This window comes from Bombus flavifrons, unplaced genomic scaffold (genome assembly GCF_040668555.2).
Source record: "Bombus flavifrons isolate JBK064 unplaced genomic scaffold, iyBomFlav1_principal scaffold0020, whole genome shotgun sequence".
In the NCBI taxonomy this organism is placed as follows: Eukaryota; Metazoa; Arthropoda; class Insecta; order Hymenoptera; family Apidae; genus Bombus; species Bombus flavifrons.
Window position 1 is genome coordinate 593,369 of NW_027184765.1, and position 14,740 is coordinate 608,108.

Sequence of the window (14,740 nt, forward strand, 5' to 3'; positions counted from 1 at the left end):
ATAACTCTCACGTTGACCTCGTCGGCGTGGCAGCCTCCGGCATCAGCAACGGCGGCTGCCACCTCCTCCGCGGTGACCGAGTCCTCCAGTCCGGTCACTCTGAGTTCGGCCGTCCTTCGCGGGACGCTTACCTTGTCGGGCAAATCCTTCAGCGTGGCCTCCATCTGCTCGGCCAGTCGCGATGCTTTGCTCCCAGCGTCCTGGCCTGGGATTTCGAACAGCGGCGCCCCCGTGATCGCCCTTCTCGGTCTTAACTCCGCGATGTCGAGTTCGGAGAGCTTGACTTCTCTCTTCACCACTGACATCGCATCCCTGTACGTGGAGCCCGAGCAGCCCCTCACTGTGAGCGATACCGCGGTACACCGTGCGTGTCGGGGAAGGCCCGGCACTTTCACGCTGTGCGCGTCCCGCCCGGTAGAGTTGCGTTTGTTTCCTGCCCCGATAGCTCCGAGTCCATTGCCGCTGCCTGCTGCTCGCATGGATACCCTTCCAGTGCGGGGGCGCACCGGCCGAGCGGCCGCCTCCGCGAAAGTCCTTGCCCTCTATCAGCCGCCTCCGGTCGCCGTCCAGAGCGCCAAGGCCCCTATTCGCAATGTCGACGAAGGAAGAGACGACGATACCCGTCCCTTGGTTCTTCCGGCCTCGGTCGGAGCATGGACCGTTGGAAGAGGTTGCACCGTAGGCTTCCTGTTCTTTCGCCTCGCTCTCCCTCTTCGTCCTCCTACCACAGTGGTGAATCCTTCCGCGGGGTATCTCTCGCCGACCGCAATCGTGCTTGTACGATACTTGCGGAGACGCAGCGTTCGTAGCCGGACGGATTGCCCCCAACTGGCATTATTTTTCGCCGACATTCCTTCAACTTGCGGAGGAACAGGATCCTCAAATCCTCTAGTGGATCTCGAGGTCCTGGACCACCGAATCTATCCGTTCCCTAGGTATGTGTTTTACGTGTATCACTCCCCGACCCGTCGGGACAGCGGAGACGGCGCGACGCTGACCAGTGGTGTGGGGGAGGTGGGGGAGAGCGTCCCATAACCGTTCCCGTTGGGGCCCAGGGTGCATTTTCTTTTGTCCTCCTCGTAGAGGTGATGCCCACCTCTTGTCCTTCGCTGTCGTTGTTATCAACTTTGGCTGCCCTCTTCGTGCGATCTTTGGTCAGCAGTTCCACCGTCTCTTGGAGACGACTGACCTATCCCTCCAGTAAGCGCACCCTCCTTCCCAGGTATGCGACGTCCTCCTCTTCCTGATCGTGGGTCGGTTCCGCTTCTTTCAGGGTCGCTTGCTTGTCGACCGGTCCGGTCCTCATTTCTTCCCTCCACATGTCGTCGCCGCCGTCGGCAAAGCTGTGGATGACGACGCAGCGGGGCCCGCCTTACAACCCGCGGCTGCGCCGGTACTGGAGTATCCCTCCAATGCACCGAAAACGAATCTTCGATACGTTTTTCTATCCATTGTTATTCGAGAAATTGCCGAGGTCATCAACAAGGGTTTCCATCCTGGTGCCACTCACTCTTTCGCACCCTGCCCCGGTCAAGGCTGGTGCAGGGTGACGGGGAGCCCCACAAAAAGATGAGGTGAGTGGTCTTGCGGATACGGGCCCAAAAACTTCTCCCAGGTTCTCCGCACCGGATCGGCAAACTGGCTGGGGCCAAAGGCGCCGACCAGTCACCGTCCGGCTATAGGAGAATATCAGATTCATCGGGGTTTCCCAGGGCGTAGACGCCTCGCGCCCCACAGTATTACGCTATCTAGTATAATGTTATTACGTATTATGTAATATAGTATAACGTTATATGGTATAACGTTATTACGTAGTACGTTATATGGTATAATGCTCTAACGGATTACGTTATATAGTATAACGCTATATGGTGTAACGATATAACGTATTACGTTATATAGTACAACGTTATAACGTATTACGTTATACAGTATAACGTTATTTGGTGTAACGTTATAACATAATACGTTATATGGTATAACGTTATAACGCATTACGTTATGTAGTATTTCGCTATCTAGCATAATGTCATTACGTATTACGTTATATAGTATAACGATACAACGTATTACGTTATAAGGTATAGCGTTATATGGAATACGTTATAACATATTACGTTATATGACATAACGTTATTACGTATTACGAAGTATAGTATGACGTTATGTACTACGACGTTGTAACGTATTATGTTACATAGTATACCTTATATGGTTTAACGTTATTACGTATTACGTTATATAGTATAACGTTACATGGTAGAACGATATAAGGTAATACGATATATGGTGTAACGATAAAGCATATTACGTTATGTAATATAAATAAATTATGTATACATTTACTGCCTCCTGGCTTCCTTTGAAGCATCAGGAGCACGGATTTCAGAGCGTCCTATCCGAGTTTCGTCCCGTTTGACAGCGAACCCATTGGCACCTGGACCAATCGTGATTCCCATAAACTCACTGTTTTTAAAATGGGTATAAAACCATCATTAAAAAAATTACGCGTGTAACAGCTGTTATTATTTGTTATTACCGATTTTGTTTTACGCACATGTTTCTGTTTGTGGCTCGGACACGTTCTATCCTGTCTGGGAGTCCCGGATGTGCAGTTCCGAAACAGGTGGTGAGGAAAACATGATGTCCGAAACTCAACGGCTGGTGGGGCGAAGAGGCATTATACTGTGACCAGTCTTAAACAGACCGTCGTACCGCGAGGGTGCTGTGTTTCAGTCTCCACAATTACAAATGCTAAATAACACTAACGCTCGATCGAGGTTAGGTTAAACTATTAAACAAATCCGCAGCATACTAGGACAGTCATTGACAAACCATCGTACCGTTCGGGTGAAGCGTTTCAGTCTCAACAAGCGCAAGTAAAGTGCTAAATAACACTAACACTCGATTGAGGATAGGTTAAAGTATTAAACCTCCGCCGCGTTGAGCGTTAAGTCATTCGAGGTACGCGATATCGGCCGATTGGTTTGATTTGTCCGGTTGCTACTTAATCGAATTCACAACAAGATCCTTAAAATGAGCAGAAATAACTACAAAGAAGAACGAGTAAAGAGAGAACGTTCGCCTGAATGGAGTCAACCTACTGTTAGTGCGAAACGTAAACCAAAACAGGAAAAAGAAAAACCAAATTTCGAATTGTCTGGAAAACTAACAGAAGATACAAACACAGTAAATGGTGTGGTTATTAAATATTCCGAACCTGCAGATGCGAGAAAACCTAAACGAAGAAGGAGGTTATATCCGTTCAAAGAAGAGAAAGCATTGCCTATCTTGTATGTTCAAAGACACTCAGCTTATTTAATGGGTAGAGATCGCAGTATTGCGGATGTACCCTTGGATCAACCTTCATGCTCTAAGCAGCATGCGGTTCTAAAATATCGTTTAGTACCTTTTCAAAAAAAAGGTGGAGGCGAAGGGAAAAGAATTTGCCCTTATGTTATAGACCTAGAGTCTGCAAATGTTACATTTGTAAATAATATAAAATTAGAACCGAGAAGATATCACGAATTATTAGAACGGGATGTAATCCGTTTTGGATACAGCACCAGAGAATATGTTGTATTACGCGAACATAGTCGAGATGATTCGTCAGATGATTAACTATTACAAATACAACTGCTGCTCGTTCTGCTGCGTATGTACTATTGTATTTTATAAATTATAATATTTCTCAAACATTTTACCTTTTTCAGTAGTTTATTCATTTATATGTTTTATTTCAGGATATTAGTTAGAAGAAGGTTCGAGAAAGAAGTTATGACACATAATCACATAGCTATATAGGTATCGTCTATCACTGTAGCTAAGGCAAATTTGTGATTATCCTTAAATTGTACAATGTAAGATATTAACTGGACTCATGTACATAATATTTTTTACATTTTATATAACTAGAAATGTAAGTTAATTCTAATATGTCACTTTTGACGGAAATATATATATTTATATATAATAACATTTTGTTTACTTTATTTACCCAGACCTGTTAAATAATAAATTCTATATTGTATATACAATTTTATTACAGTATTTGCACATTAGTATAGACAAGTATATATAAAATATAAAAAATTAATACAATATAATTATTTTCTTAGTAATATATTCCCTATTACGATGTTGAAGATATTTACAGAATCTGGTTTATTTTTACTTCAAAGTTATAAAGTTTGTAGGGGAAGGAACTAATAAAGAAATAGTCTTTGGCTTTTGCTTCCTTGCTGTGCTTCCTCCCTGTCGTTCCTCCCACTCTTCTGCTACTCTTCTCTTCACTATTATCGCTTTCAGTTCTGCCAGTCCTTCTTCAGTCTCATTTAGTGTTTCTACCACGTTTCTTGCTCCTCCAATTATCTCACATTCCTCTATGATGTGTCTCAACTCCTCCTCTAATTTTTTGCATAATCTGCATCCTCTTTCTCCCTCCTCTTTCCAGTGTTCCCTCGCCCTGGTTTCGTTACCACATCTAAATCTTGCTCCCATACTACTGTCCTTCCATTTCATTTTTCCTTCTAGATAATTTGGTAGCCCTTCTTTTGCTATGTTTCTGTAATATCTGTTGTACTTAGCTTCCTTTATCCTTTTCTCCCTCTCTTCTGTTTCTCTCTTCCCACTTTCTTCTATGATTTCGTTAGCTGTCTTCCGTTCTTGTCTATCTCCTGCCTCCACTTGTGTCCTCCCCTCTCTCGCCTCCACTAATCTCATCATTCTTTTCCGTGCTCTTTTCCCTTCTTGGCCCTTTCCCCAATTCTTTTCTCACTCCTTTATTCACTCCTTTACTAATTCCTTCATCGATTCTAAAGGCCTTCTCCTCATACCTTACTGCTCTTTTCTGTGCCTTTTCTCTTTTTTCAAACAGCGCTACTCTCTCTACCAGTGCTCCAAACATCCTCATTCTCTTCTTGTAGTCCCTTTTAAATATCCTTTCTCCTACGCTCCATGTCTTCTTCATAGGAATTAGTGCCCTCTTTTTTCTGACTTGACTATGCATCTCATCACTCCCATTTTTCTGCGGTATGTACCCTATATACCTTATTTCGTCCACTTCTTCTAGTTCTTGCTCACCCCATCTCCATTTCCTTTGTGTCCTATTGTTCCTTCTCTTTTCAAACACTACTACTTTTGTCTTTTCCGTGCTCAATTAAAGTTCCACTTCCATTATGAATGTTTTAAATCTCTTCATCATTTCCTTTAACTCCTCTTGTCTGTCCGCTATCAATACAATGTCATCTGCATATGATAGGGACCATACCTTTCTGTCTCCTACCACTATACCTCCTGCTTGACCTTTCCTTATTTCCTCTTCCAGCCCTGCCACATAGTCGTTAAATAGTGTCGGGCTCAGCGTCCACCCTTGACTCACTCCACTCAGTGTCCAAAACTCTTTTGTGTTATGGTTCCTGATCCTCACTACGTTCTTTGTCCCCTCGTATATCTTCCCTATCCTTCTGGTTAACTTCTCGTTAACTTCCATTCTCTTCATTATCTCCCCCAGCTTCTGCCTGACGACCCTATCAAACGCTGCCTTTAAACCCGCGAAGCATGCATATAGCTTCCGTATTTATTGTCTTGTCTTTTGATCTCCTGCTTTTTCCTTTTCCTAGTCCCTCGTTTATAAGCCCTCGTTCTTCTCCCGTTCTTGCATTCCAATCTCCTCCTATGATCGTTACTTCCTCCTCCAATCCCTCTACATTTTCTTCTATTTCATTCCATGTCCTTTTCGTGTCTCGATTATAATTCACCACTATTCTATAGGTCCTCTCCTTGTACCTTATTTTTCTGTCTACTATGGCATCAGTTATGTTCTTGTACTCTATTTCCCTCAGATTTTTGTTTACGCCTGTTATTATACCCCCATTTGCCCTTCCCATTTTCTCTTCTCTCCTTGCTGCCCTGCATTTCCAGTCGTATTCCTTGGGTAGTCTATGTTTTACCCTTTCTCATTTGCTACGTCAAATATCCTCAAATATTCCAATACCGCTTTGTCCTTGTTCATTATCTCTGCTACGTTCCAGAAGCACATTTTCACCACCTTTATGTACCTCCCACCCCTTTTCTTTCCCCTTATCACATCCTCTCGATCCTCGTCTTCCTTCTTCTAATTTCTCCTCGCTTTCATTAAACCTATACCATTTGTCTTCTATTTTCAGCTTCTTATAACCTATTGTATTACCTTATATAGTGTAACCTTATAACGTATTACGTTATATGGTATAACGTTATAAACTATTACGCTGTACAGTATACCGTTATAACGTATTACGTTATATAGTATAACGATACAGCGTATTACGTTATAAAGTATAACGTTATAGGGAATAACGTTTCAACGTATTACGTTATATGGTATAACGCTATATGGTATAACGTCATAACGTAATACGTAATATGGTATAACGTTATATTGTCACGCTCCACGCTCCGCACGTGCCGTAACGAAGAAACGAAAGCTACTATATACAAATCGTGCGAGTAAAGGTTCGAATACACAAATGAACACACGCTACTACGAAATGAATTAAAAGATTAATGAATAAGGGCGACTAATAGATTAACAAGTAGGGATGAATATATACGGAACACGAAAATATGTCGAATAGAACCAACCAATAAATAAAATATATGTATGTCGGAGAAGGTTGGAATTTAGAGTTAATGGCGTGAAACGAATCTTCGTTTGGATTACACAGTGTCGTTATGCAATAGAGAAAACATTGACTAGTGCAAATGCGATTATTATAGTATTGGACAAGTAACCGCGGTAATTAGATACTCGAGAAGCTAATGACAATGATCCTAGGTTCAATAACGAATCCGCGGTCAACGGAATGATGGATGAACATGCTCGTAAAATCTAAGTCGGACTCTTTGTTAAAACGTGGAATATCCACCGAGCCTAACATTTCGCGACCAACCATACTATCATACTTTAAATAACTATCAGCGAGGACGTGAAAAGTTATCTCCAACATAAAACCGTTAATGCGTACGACGGACAAAATCTGAGAAGTACTTTTAACGCAAGTATTCCCGATTCCTCGCATTACTACTATATCGGTCGTTCTTTTACCGGAGAATTTCGGGGCTACGGATTCTTTAATTAACGAGCATTCGGCTCCAGAGTCGAAATAAAATGGTATCGACTCACCCCGGTGACTTAATTCACCCGTGGGAGACCCCGTCGCACAGGCGTCGATTCGGTGTTCTTTGTCGGGGTTGCTTCCTTTACGCAGCAGCGGGCAATGAGTCGCGATGTGTACCTCCTCGTTACACCTGAAGTACGCCACCCTCGACGTTGCGGCCAGTCGACTGTCTCCTGATTTCCGTATGTTACTTTTCTGCTGCAACCTTATCCTCTTGCGACACTCCGTCACCCTATGCTCGGAATTCCCGCAGTGGAAACACCTGAGACGGGGGTCTGACGGCCTGCTCTGCTTGGTTCCGGGGTTCGCTGATGAATTTCCTGCCGAAGACATCGGCTGACCGTCGTCGGGAAGAAGTTTCATCTCATCGTGGAATCGATCCTCCGTCTTGATATTATTCGCGAGCGTTAGTCGTCAAAAACGTTGGTCTCGGGGGCTCAACACATAAAGGATGACGGCATTCAGTAATTCGGGCGTCGTTAGATTTCCCAACCTCGTCTGTGCCATGGAACGGAGGCGACTACCATAAGATCCTAGGGATTCGGTTTCCGACGGTGGTTCTCCGGATATCTTCATCAGCGTCGAGGCTGCTGTCTCTCTGCCACCAAAGCGTAATAGGAATCGTTCCTTAAACATTGGCCAGGTACACTCTCCACCGCGCACTATTTGTGAAAGACAATGCGCAGCAGAACCCTTTAGGGCGCGATTCAGGGCATCAAGTAACGCATCATCTTGTATCGGATGTTTTTTTTTCAAAATCAGGTCAGTATGTGAGCACCACGCGTCAGGATCCGCGCCCGCGCCTTCAGGATCAAAATGTGGTAATGTTACATCCTTAGGTTCCGTACTCGGTCTTTGTTCTCTCGGCTGAGTTAACTGGCTCACGATGGCCGCGAGACGTTCCACCTCTGTTATCAGCTGTTCTGATCCCACTTCTGATGTCGGGGTAGCGTCGGGAATAGGGTTGCGGGCGTTTGAAGAATCTTCATTGAAATTAGTCATCGTACAAGTATAACAGGATATGGTTTATTAACGCAAGTTTGTACACCACAGGCTTGATAACCCGCTACGGCGATTAGGCACTCACGACGCTAGTGACAATGGCCCTAGATTCGATAACGAATCCGCGGTCAACGGGATGATAGGTACACGTACTCACAAAATCTAAGTCTGACCCTCTATTACGAAAACACACAATATGTACTGATCGAAAGGCGTTACTCTGCTCGTCGATGAGATCACAAGAAAAGTGACCTTCCGTCGCGATGATGCTGCAGAGGAAAACTATGATGGGGTGTGTCTAAGGACACGAGATCCTTGGATTCGTCGAGGATAGCCTTCGTTTAGAAGGCGAGGGAAATTGGCGTTGCTGCTAATTGGTCAATCTCCATATCGGTGGTTAGAAAAAGATGCTAGCCGCTCTCGAGGGAAAGTTGTTAGTGGTAGACGCCATTCGTTGAAAAATAGGTCTCTCCTATCTTCCAGTACCTGGGACAAAGATTGTTTGTCTGTCTGAAGGACTTTAGCCAAGTAAATCTTAAGATTCATAACGGGCCCTCAGGATAGCTAAATATGTACTGCGGAAACGCATCGACATCTGGCAATCATCTTACTCGAAGAATAGTGTCTGCGTGTGACGAGACACGGGACAGAGACCGTTGGAATGTTTATTGTCGCGTATCGCCAGAAATATTTCTTTTAAGGAGAGGTATAGAATTACTTTATACCTTTGATAGACAAAGCGTTCATCCCGTGACCGCGGCTACGTTCGGCGACTGGTTGTCGCCACGAGCCCAAGCTCATTATCACAAATCTCGAAAAAATACAATCGGATCGAATGACGACAATTGTTTAATTACACTTGTAATAGGATCTAGATTACGGTGTTAAGGGATTTTCCCGAAGTTCCATAGGGAAGGCTCCGATGTCCTTTCATCTGCGATAAATATAATAATCGAAAGTACATGTACATCGCCAAGTCGTCAACAATAAGCCAATCAAATGAAGATATAGTACATTAATATTGTGCAATCTAAAATTCACCTGTCTAACGCCTGCATTCTGCTAAAGACCCGACGATGCGCGCCCAAAACGCCACAATATAGATAAATAACAAAAAATATATAATAAATAATGAGCAGTAATAAATAAATAAATCAAAAAATAAAATTGTCGCGTACTCAAAAGAATAAATAAATAAATAAGTACCCAACAAAGAATAAATAAATAAGGCATCAATATAAAAAAAAATAACAAATAATAATAATAAGAACTAAATAAGTAGATAAATAAGTAAATAAATAAATAATTTAAAACAATAAATGAATGAGGTATAAATAAAATAAATAAAAATATTAAAATACTAAAGCAGTGTACTACATCTACCGCTACATACTCCAACCTACAAATCGCCACGTAATTGCTACAGCCTCATCATTACACGGCACACCATTACTTATTTATTCATTCCAACGGACCTAGTTTGGCTCGTGTAAACTAAATCGAGCCGACTGTACATACCCACAGACGTTGCCCGCAAGGTGGCGCCGCCTTACGTCTGCGCGGCGAAACCCCTCACCTGCTCAACGTTCTCTTCAAACTTAAGCCTCACATAACCGTCAACCATACAATGACATCCATTTCACCCAGTACTCGTTACGATAACAAAAATATTACGCATTTGGGGCCTTCACAAGCGTCATGCCATCGCGAGTGCAAACCTCTCAACACTAAAAAAATTCTTCAAGTTCCACAAGACGCACTAGCCATCGTCGCCTCAATATCCCCACAAAACGCAAAGTCTCATCGGAGACCGTTACGACTCATCGACAATCGAAAATCCACACCCATTCCTCTCTATACCACACCTCCACTGCTCCTCGCTCTAAAAAGAGCCACTCATCCACACCATCCACCCTCAAATGTAACAACCCCAAACACGCAACGCCTGCACCAAAGAACGCCTGAACAATGTAACCCTCCATTTGGCAGGAGCGTGCCAAAACACGTCCTCACCCTATGACGTCCCGAAGCGAACTCCGGCTGATAGGCCCCGTATTTGGCAGCAAATGTGGTGTATAACGCGCATCGAATTGTCGAGACATCAGGAATAGAAACTGAGATACGCTCAATTGAATATTTAATACAGAATGTGCAGTACTGTAATAACATTGGATTTGTCCTCGACCCGAGTTGACATAATGTAAAGAGGAGCAGGTGAGCTGTATTTGTCAGCAAATGTGGAGCATAACGCGCATGGTACTGTTGACATGTCTTCAATGGAAACGGAGATACGTTCAATTGAATATTGAAGCCTGGATATGTAGTACTGCAATAATATTGGATTTGCCTCGACCCGAGTTGCCATAATGTAAACAGGAGCAGGTCCGCTGTATTGGGCAGCAAATGAGGAGTATAACGCGCATCGAATTGTTGACATACCACCAATATCAGCGGAGATACGTTGAATTGAATACTGAAGCCTAAATATGCAAAACTGCAACTACAGAGGATTTGGCAGGGACCAGGGTTGACATAGCGCAAACAGGTTGATGTGCACTGTATTTGTCAGAAAACGTGGGGTATAAAGGGCATTGACCTGTCGACATATATATAATGGAAACGGAGATACGTTGAATGGATTGTTGAATCCTGAGTATGCAGTACTGCAATGACATTGGATTTGACCTCGACCTGAGTTGACATAATGACAGGTGCAGGTGCGCTGTATTTGGCAGCAAAAGTGGAGTGCACTGCGCATCGATCTGTCGTCATACCAGCAATAGCAGCGGTGATACGGTTAATTGAATATTTGAGACTAAAAATGTTAAACTACATCTACAAAGGGTTTGACAGGACACAAAGTTGACATTGCGCAAACCGGCCGACGTGCGCTGTATTTGGCAGCAAATGTGGAGTACATCGCGCATCGAATGGTCGAGATATCTGTAAGAGAGACTGTGATACGTTCAGTTGAATATTTAAGACTGAATCTGATAAACTGGAATAAAGCTGGATTTCACAGGGCCTAGAGTTGACATAGCGTAAACCAAGAAATGTACGCTGTATTTAGCAATATATTTGGAGTATAACACGCGTCGTGTTGTAGACATATGACCAATAGCAGTGGAATTGATAATTGAAGCATGAATATGCAAACCTATAATAACATTGGATTTGACCCCGACCCCTGTTGACATAATGTAAACAGGAGCACGTGTGCTGTATCTGGCAGCAAATGTGGAGCATGACGCGCACTGAACTGTCGACATATCTCCAAGGGAAACGGAGATACGTCCAATTGAATATTTCCGGCAGAATCTCCAAAACGGCAATTATGGTAGATTTGACAGGGCACAGAGTTGACATAGCACAAACCGGTTGACGTGCGCTGTATTGGGCAGCATACGTGGAGTAAAACGCGCATCGAATTGTGGACATATCACCAATAGCAGCGGAGATACATTGAATTGAATATTGAAGCCTGAATATGCAAAACTGCAATAACGTTGGATTTGTCCTCCACCAGAATTGACATTGTGTAGTCAGAAATACGTGCGCTATATTAGGCAGTAAGTGTGGAGCATAATGAGCATCGAATTGTCGACATATCAACAATAGCAGCTGAGATACGTTCAATCGATTATTTAAGACAACATCTGCTATACAGTAACTACGCTGGATATGTCAGGGCCCGGAGCTGACATAGAGCAAGCCGGCTGACTTACACTGTATGAGGCACGAAATGTGGGGTGTGACGCGCATCGAATTGTCGGCATATCTCTAATGGAAACGGAGGTACGTTCAATTGAATATTCATGTCCGTATATGCAGATCTGTGATAACGTTCGACTTGACCTCGACCAGAGTTGACATAGTGTAAACAGGATTACGTGCGCTGTATTAGGAAGCAAGAGTGGTGTACAACTCTCATCGAGTGGTGTACAACTCTCATCGAGTGGTCGACATATCTCCAGTGGAATCGGAGATACGTTCAATTGAATACTTAAGCCTAAATATGGAATACTGGAATTACAAAGGATTTGGAAGGGACCAGAGTTTACATAGCAAAAACCGGCTGTAGGGCGCTCTATTTGGCAACATATGTTGAGAATAACGCGCATCGAATTGTCGAGTTATCAAAAATAGCAGTGTAGACACGTTCAATTGAATATTGAAGCCCCAATATGCAGTACTGCAATAACATTGCATTGGTCCTGGTCCCGAGTTCACATAATGTAAACCGGTTGCAGGTGCGGTGTATTTGTCAGCAAATGTGGAGCATAGTGCGCATCGAACATGTCGAAGAATCTCCAATGGAAACGGAGATACGTTCAATTGAATATTGAAGCCCTAATATGTAGAAATGCAATTACAGTGACATGGCGATAGACCAGAGTTGACATAGCGCAAACCGACTGGCGTGCGCTGCATTTGGTAGCAGATGTGTTGTATAACGCGAATCGAATTGTCGACATATTAGTAATAGCATCCGAGATTCATTTAAATGAATATTCAAGCCTGAATACGCAGAATTGTATCAACATTGTATTTGACACCGCACAGAGTTGACATAGCGTAAACAGGAGCGCGTGCTCCGTATTTGACAGCAAATGAGGAGTATTACACGCATTGAACTGACGACTTACCACCAATAGCACCTGAGATACGTTTAATTGAACACGGAATCCTAAATATGCAAAACTGCAATTACCAATGATTTGGCAGAGACAGTGGTTGACGAAATGAAAAGAGATTTTGGGCTTTTTGGCTGGTTGTAATCCATCTGGTCCCTTTTTTTCATCTGCTTCAATATGTTGTTTCATATGTGTGACATAATCTGCCCTATCTCTCTCACGTTCCCTATCTCATTCTCTTTCTCTTTCCCTGTCACGGTCACTATCTCTTTCACGTTCCCTATCTCTTTCTCTTTCTCTTTCCCTGTCACGGTCCCTATCTCTTTCACGTTCCCTATCTCTTTCTCTTTCTTTTTTACTCATACCACTACATTTGGCACTGTTTACTAAGTGCTCCTTCCCTTTCAATATACTTTTCATTCAATATGTCCCATTCTCTTTGAACGCTACAACCCTAAGTCCATTGTTTACATCCATTATTTTCGCAATATTTCCTTTTGTAATAACCATATTATTATTATCCGCTAACTTACCTGAACTAATTAAGTTTGCGGACATTTCATTCACATAAAAAACTTTTCTCATATTTATTTTCGTTCGCTTACCAAATGCTTCAAAATAGCTTATAACATTTCCTACTTTAGTTGCCTTTATCGATCTATTATCGCCCAAATATATATTTACCGGTTTTTTAAGATCAATACATTTCCCAAAATTCTTTGCATTATTAATTATATGATCGGTACAACCGCTATATAATAGCCACACTATTTCGTTCTCACTTATCTCATTCGTCTCGCTGTTGTGTGCTGCGTGCGCCGTTGCTATCCATGTGCCTGCGCCTGAGTTGCCATGCTCGCTCGTGCCGGTTATTGATTGACGATGGAAATTTCCACGTCCCCTGCTCGTATTTCCTTTGTTTCCTTGTCCTCTGCTGCGACCACGTGTTGGCTCATGCCAATAGCTGTTACTGCTTCCCACTTGGACGCCATTTTGACACTCTCTCGCAAAGTGTCCTTCTCTTCCACATCTGAAGCGTCCTTCCTTTTTTGCAGAAAAGGCATTGGTTTTGTTGAAGTGGTCACAACTTATAAGAAAACTCTACATCTGGTCTTTTCAGTTTCTCAAGCACTGAAGCCATTGAGAGCGCGTAAACAAAAGACTGCGACGAAGTCAGTCCGTAAACAGTAGACAGGCGACGTTGGCTTCGGGATTTTCAGTTATTGGGTAACACAGCTAGCGTGCGGATCTGGACCAGCTCAAATTGTATTCTTACATATAATTACACTTATATTTAAATATATTGTCTGCGTGACAATTTATCCACGAGTTTCCTCTGATTACACATCGAATAACCTCAACAGGTTAACCTCAACTGTAAATTGCAAGGCAGCAACGTGAAGTGAATAAATTATTAAAGAGTTGTGCTTAGTAAAGCAAGGGATAGTGCTAAAATGGAATCAGCAATTGCGAAGATCGGTATGTTACGCGGCGAAGAAAACTGGCTGCAGTGGCGTTTTGTTATGAGTACACTTTTGGAGGAAGATCACGACCTGATCAACGTGTGTGGAGGGAATCTCTGTCATCCAGGTAACAGCGCGGAGGAAGAAATCGATGGTGAAAGATTTTTGAAGGCAGATCGGTTAGCGAGAAAATTAGTCGTGACTTCAGTAGGAAAGAAACCGTTGGATCTTCTTTTATGTTGCACAACAGCACATGAAATGTGGAAAAATTTGAATACAGTATATGACAGAGTAAGAGTACAGAGTAAGTTGGAATTGATAGCGGCGAAGATGAAAGCCCTTGGGAGTGAAATTGGCGAGAAAATGCTGATAACACGCATTTTATCGGCGTTACCAAACAAATTTGACCATTTTCACAGTGCGTGGGATTCGGTGGAAGAAGGGAAGAAGACCCTAGACAGGCTTAGTACCAGGCTGATGA

At 43.1% G+C, this 14,740-nt stretch overlaps 1 pseudogene; it reads left to right on the top strand.

The window, feature by feature from the left end:
- The first annotated feature begins 3,015 nt into the window (after nucleotides 1-3,015).
- LOC138189231 (smad nuclear-interacting protein 1 pseudogene) lies at nucleotides 3,016-3,644 on the top strand (annotated as a pseudogene).
- Nucleotides 3,645-14,740: the final 11,096 nt, after the last annotated feature.